Genomic DNA, 6,751 nt, shown 5'->3' with positions numbered 1-6,751 from the left:
GAGAGAAGATGGCCTAAATGAGATTGTATAGGTATGTTGGTGGTTTTATTATATTATATATGTTTTATCTGATGAGAATTATATATGTATATGAATATTTGATGGTGGTAGTTTGGTGTTTGTAGCTGGTGGTTAAATAACATGTAATTCACATATGAATTACATGTGATTCACATGTAAATCACAAGTGAATCACATGTAAATCACAAGTGAATCACATATGAATTATATGTGATTCACATGTAAATCACAAGTGAATCACATATGAATAATATGTGATTCACATGTAAATATCATGTAATTTACATATGAATTATATGTGATTCACATGTAAATCACAAGTGAATTACATGTGAATTTATATGTGAATTACATGTAATTCACATATGAATTACATGTGATTTACATGTAAATCACATGTAATTCACATACAGTTCACATATGAATTACATGTAATTCACATATATTTCACTTGTAATTCACATGTAAATCACAAATGTATTACATATGAAAAAATTTATTCACATGTAAATCAAATGTAATTCAAATGTAAATCATGAGTAAATCACATGTAATTCAGATATGAATCACATGTAATTCATATATAAATCACATGAATGTTTGTGAGTGTTTTTGAATTGATCAATTTTTTTTTAATTTTCTTATAGATTTGGAAGAAATTGTGGTGAATATTGAAGAGGTGAAAATGATAAATTGAAGAAAATATGGAAATATTGATGTGAAGATACGAAAACGCTTTAAAATTTTGTAGCATTTTTTTGTTTTTTATATTTTATTTTGTATCGAATAAAATACTCATTCCTATTGTGTATATGAAATATGAATATATTTATTTGTACCTAAAATGTGAATGTGCAAATTGGAAGATTTGTTTTTTTTTTTTTTTTTTTTTTTTTTTTTTTGCAAATGAATATAATTTGTGTTAGTAAATTTGATGTAATATGGATGCATAAATATATGTTTTTTACCTAATAGAATGAGTAAAATATTCATTAATAAATGGATGTTTTTTTTACTTAAGATGATGATAACACAATGTATATTACCAGAACTTGCATAATTTACCAAAAGTTGTTAAACATAGTTATTATAGTGTTTAGAAAATAAAGGGATACTAACAATTTTGCCCAAATAGCCCATATACTTAATTAAATCCTAACATTCTACTGGATAGAAAGAGGTTTGTTTTTAGACATTCCTATTCATTTTTTTCTATTACATTTTTTTTAACATGTTCTTAGTGATCCTTTCAGAAGTTTTTCTAGTTCTGATCATTTTAGAAGTTTTTTTATAAATTTTGCCCAAATAGCCCATATAATTAATTAAATCTGCAATACACAGATCACAGATGTAGACCACACCAGCGGCTGCAAAAGTTTATAAACAGATTGCAAATCAATATCTATTGGTTGCTGTTTTATTTATGTAAAAATTTTACTGTAACCACCCTTTAAACCAGTAACCATGCTATGTGCTTTGCTTGCTCCTATATTTGATGTGTTTAACTGAGTTATAATTGTCTTGTCATAATGATCCAACTTTCTTTTTGACTTTGACATGTGCACTGTGTTGTTTGTGTAGAGCTCATGGTTGTGTTTTTCAACAAATGTATTAATGAAAAACCGATCAGTATTTTTTATAAATTTGAAGCATATCTTTGCTTCGCAAGACATCATTTGGCTTGGATGTTTTCTTTTTTGTCTGCCTTCTGCTCCATTCAAAGTGTCAGCATTTTTCTTATCTGCTTCACCAGCCCTACTACATATCACATGCTTGTATTGTAAAATACCATCAATCGTTTTAGTTGATGCAAGTCTGCAATCAAATCCTGCTTTCTTTGCATATTTTTGGCCACAAAACTTTAAGGAATTGACAACTTTGGCCCCTTTTCTAGAATCTTGCTAATTCCAACCCTTTTCTAAAAACTTGCTAATTACACGAATGGTCCCTATGGTTTGGGGTAATCTGCGCGCTTGGTCCCTAACTTGTTTTTGTTACGTGCTTGGTTCCCATTGTTTGTTTTTGTTACGTGCTTGGTCCCCGTCTTACCGAAAAAGAATGTTATTTAAAAATGGAAAAATGGCGGGTATATAAGTTAAGGTGAGAGGGTGAGGTTAGGGGTGTGTTTATTTAAATAAATTAAAAAATCAAGGGCAAAAATAGTTTTTTTTAAGTAAGACAGGGACCAAGCGCGTAACAAAAACAAACAGTAGGGACCTTCCGAGTTAAAAAAACAAGTTAGGGATCAAACGTACAAATTACCCTAAACCATAGGGACCATTAGTGTAATTTACTCTAATTCTTTAGTCATTTTGACAGTTTTGGTCCTTACAGTCAAAACTTTTACGTTTTTTCATTTTGACATTTTTGGTCATTGGAATCAAAATTTTTACATTTTTTAGGAATCTTTTAATATTCAAAGTTTGGCCACAAAACTTTAAGGAATTTACAACTTTAGTCCCTTTTCTAAAACTTGCTAATTCCAACCCCTTTAATTATTTAGTCATTTTGACACTTTTGGTACTTACAGAGTTACAGTCAAAACTGTTACGTTTTTTTTATAAAAAACACAAAAAACGGCCCGGGGCGAAGCCCGAGTTTTATCTGCTAGTTTGATGTAAAGAAAATAAAATAAATAAATATTTATTTTTGTGATTATTCTGAAAGTCTTGTCAAATACCCACCAAAACGCATATAAATGTATTATTCAATTCAAAAACCTTACAGCAATTTCGAGAAATTGGATTAAAATCTAGATTTACTAACAATCGAAGAAGTTGAAAGACATGCTAGACCGTGACACCCAAATAAAAGAAAAAGAAATCAATGAAAGTAAAAGAAATTGATATTCTCGAGTTTTATTAAAAGAACAAAATGAAAAAAATTGAAGGATCGATTTTGAAGGATTTAGAGAGAGAAAACAAAATATTTAATTTTCCTTTTATTTCCTTCCAACTCGGAACACAAAATTTCCTTCCAACTCGGAACACAAAAGACTAATTTGTTTTCCTTTTCTTTATCTTCTTTTCTCTCCTTACTTTCTTTGCAAAAGATCTAGAACTAGGCAGAAAGTAAAACGGACAGTCGTGGTTGTGATGCAGTCGACCCAGCATCGGCCATCTTGGTGACACAAACGGAATCACCAAACGCCATGAAAGATCTTTGCCAACGCCATTCAGTTTAAAAGCAACATCCAACCTTCTATTTTGGACATTATATGACACAATCCACCCAAGCTCCATGCATCTCAAATACACAACATTTAGATTCAACGGATGAAACGATATCAGAAGAAACTTCCCTTCCAACAACCAATTACTCAATCCCGGATCACTAGACTGAAGATCGCTACGCCTCACCTTAAACTCACACCACCATTCTCCTTTCTCATAATCCTTCATTTTCCACATGGTGAGAAAATACAACTTGGTGGGATCATCAGCCACCTCGAAATAATGAATGGTTCCTTGGGAAACATCACATAATCTATAAACCCCATCGTGCTTATGCTCACTTTCGAGATCTCTGTCATTTGGGAGTGGAATAAGGCGAACAGATTTGGGATCTTTGTCAGGATCAAAAGCAACCATGCCATGATTATGAATCAACCAATGGAAAGCCCCGTAACAATGAATCGGGCTACCACCGCGTTTTAGAAATCGAATGGGCACAATGCAAGGTAACTTGTAGCTAATCCATTCGCGTGTTTCGGATGAATACATATCTCTACATTGAAATAATTTGATGGATCGGAAAGAATATTGACCCTGACAACTGTATAACCAGTAAGCATGTGATCTTGATTAACCCTAGTAATAAACCCTTCACCCAAGAAAATTCCGGGTCCGGATCCGGTTTTAGGTAAGGTGGTCCATTGTCGAGTGAGTGGATCACAGACGTAGTAAACAAATGGTGTCGTCGACAGCAAACAACACAGAATCAAACCATTACTCATAGCTAAAACCTTAAAATCATTAAATCGTTGTCGGTCTTTGGAGTTAGACAGAAAAACAACAGAGAATGCTGAAGAATTGTAGATTTCAGGACGAATACGATTAAGAAGATCCTTGAAGTTCGATACGAAAATGTATCGATACAGAATTCTGAAAGGTAACGATGAAGATGATGCTGCATTTGTATCGAGAACCGAGAAATAGAATCGGCAAAAGGAAAAGGGTGAGAAATTAGGGTTTGCCAATGTTTGCATACAAGTTTAAATCTAAAAATTGATTTCACGGGTAATCTAGCGAGAATTTCGACAAGCAACGAATCAGGGAAGTTTCGAATATCATACCAAAACAATTGTTTTCTCTTTCTGGAGGTATTCGTACGTAGAAAATGTTGAACAATTGGGTCATGATCGCCGTCAACATCAACGTTGGATTGATTGTTTGAATTACTGGTATCATACTCTTCCATGAAGCACAAAGGCGTGGGTTGTAAAAGAAAAAGCGGCTGAATTCACAATAAGGTAGGGTTTAATGGGGTTTTAACGGTTTAGGGGAGAATGACTTGAGTCTTGAGTTACTTAATACGCAAATTTAGCATTCAACATTGAAAAATAATTTTTCAAAGATAATATTTAAAACAAACATATTTATTTATTTATAAAAAGGTAATCAATTTATTTTTTATATAAAGGTTTAGCATATTATATTATTCACTTTGCTATTGTTATCTGAATATATTGGTGAGCAAAAATCGAACAGAAACAACAAAAACTGAAAAACTTTACAAAAGCCAATGCAGAAAAACTAAAGCCAAAATGAAAAACGATGGTGCAGTTCTTATTTTTGCAAAAAACGATCATTAATGGTGCGGTGCAGTTTTATCTATTATGTCAAACCGCATCGAAGTTTATTATGCCCTTCATCCTTTCAAATTTTTTATATGTCCTTTATGGTATATTGATTTTACTTAAAAATCATTAAATTAAATTATGCATATGGTAAAATAATTGGTTATGTCACAAGTTATATCTAAATTTTATTTATGGTAGGATTAGCAAACACATACTAGTTATCAATATCATATTCTCCTACATAATTTATGGTAGTATTAGCACACTGGTTACCAATATCCCTCCGGTTTCTTCTTCCAGGCTTTGGATTTTTCTAATCTCTATACATACGATCTTACATCGCTGTGGGATGAAACTCAAGCCCATCTCAACTCTTATAAAATACAATACATTCCTCCGTTTTAATTCTAAATAATGAGGCTTCCTACATGATTGGTCGTATGAAAATCATGTCTACCTCACATTTCTATACAAGTTTCTTATACATTTAAGAGGTAGCTTAGTTCCTACCTAAATGTTGGTTAGTTGGTGACTCAATGGCTAAGTTTAATATTTCCGGGTTTAAAAGTGATGAACCCGAACCGAATCATGAAAAAATCAAAAATCAAGAAATCAAACACATCATTTTGGGTTGGGTTTCGGTTCTAATTTTTTGGAAACTAATAATTCAGTTTTGGGTTTGGTTAACCGACCCATGTTTATTCCTATATAATTGGAATGAATCAAGCTAGAATCCCAATTCATATCCATGAATCCAAGCTTGCAAATCCATCAAAATGTAAAATTAAATGATTAGAGTGGAAAAGAAGAGAAATCACATCATAACGGCTCGAGATTCTCTAATTTGCTTCAACAATTCCTCTCACTTACCATCAAACGATATAGGGCAACAAAGAGCACTAATTCAAATCCCACAAATCAAATTTTAAATGTTGCTCATTAAAATGTGTTGGACATATAGTTGACCGATACACTTACGTCTTTTGTGTTGTGGATAGTTAAAACAAATAACAATTTAATAATGGTACATGTTTTTGCGGTTTTTGCAGTTTTATGCGGTTCAACAACCGAACCTCATTCAAAAACCAAATCCAAGCCACATGCAAAACCGAACTATGTTGTTTTTATAAAGGGAAAAACCAAATTTCCGTTTTAGTGCGGTTGTAGTAAAAAAAACGCATAAAATCGCATCATGCTCACCCTATGACCAAACATATCATGTTTTTCTCCAATTTTATATTTTTGGTCTATATTTAAATTTTGTTATGAATTTTGTTCGCATTAAATTTTAAGCTTATAACTGAATTTAAGAATAAAACTTTTCAAATTCTCTTTAAATTGTCAACAAACTTTTTAAAATGATAGCCAACTCATGTTTTCACAATATTTACATGATATCTCATATTCAACATGTTACTCTTCTTTTTAAATTTACACTTTTAGCCTATTTTAAATTTTAGTTAAATTTATAAAAATATTTTTCTCAACGTTTTTTTAGAATTTTTTACATGTTTATTTAAGATTTTTTCTTAATTACGAATTCATATGTGGTTTATGTATGAATTATGGAATACTCTAAATTTATTGTCAGGGTATTCTTTTGTCTTGGAAGTGCAATTTCAAGTTGGGAGAAAACAATCATAAAGAATTTCGTTATATGATCCTGAGATAGATAAAATCGAAGCTGGATACATTTCTTGCCTGAAGAAAACTATGACACCAACATTATTTGATTGATTTGTAGATTAGATTACTGATATAAGTTAGGGACAAGCCACTTATGAGAACATCTTATTAAGGATTGCCCCATATCATGAGGAGAACCTAAAACAACCACTCATAAGAATTGAATATGTACAAAAATATTAAGTATTGAATGTTTACAAACTGAAAGTTATATTACTTTATTAAGTCATTTTTTTCGGATTA

The 6,751-nt window shown here is 31.5% G+C and overlaps 1 pseudogene; it reads right to left on the bottom strand.

The window, feature by feature from the left end:
* Window positions 1-2,965: 2,965 nt before the first annotated feature.
* Window positions 2,966-4,517, bottom strand: LOC145103687 (F-box protein At5g49610-like; annotated as a pseudogene).
* Between the last annotated feature and the right edge of the window lie 2,234 nt (window positions 4,518-6,751).

The sequence above is a fragment of the Lactuca virosa genome, chromosome 4, assembly GCF_052849685.1.
Source record: "Lactuca virosa cultivar CGN04683 chromosome 4, Lactuca_virosa_CGN04683_v6, whole genome shotgun sequence".
NCBI lineage: Eukaryota > Viridiplantae > Streptophyta > Magnoliopsida > Asterales > Asteraceae > Lactuca > Lactuca virosa.
The sequence above is the reverse complement of the archived record's forward strand: the minus strand, read 5'-3'. Positions and strand labels throughout refer to the sequence as shown.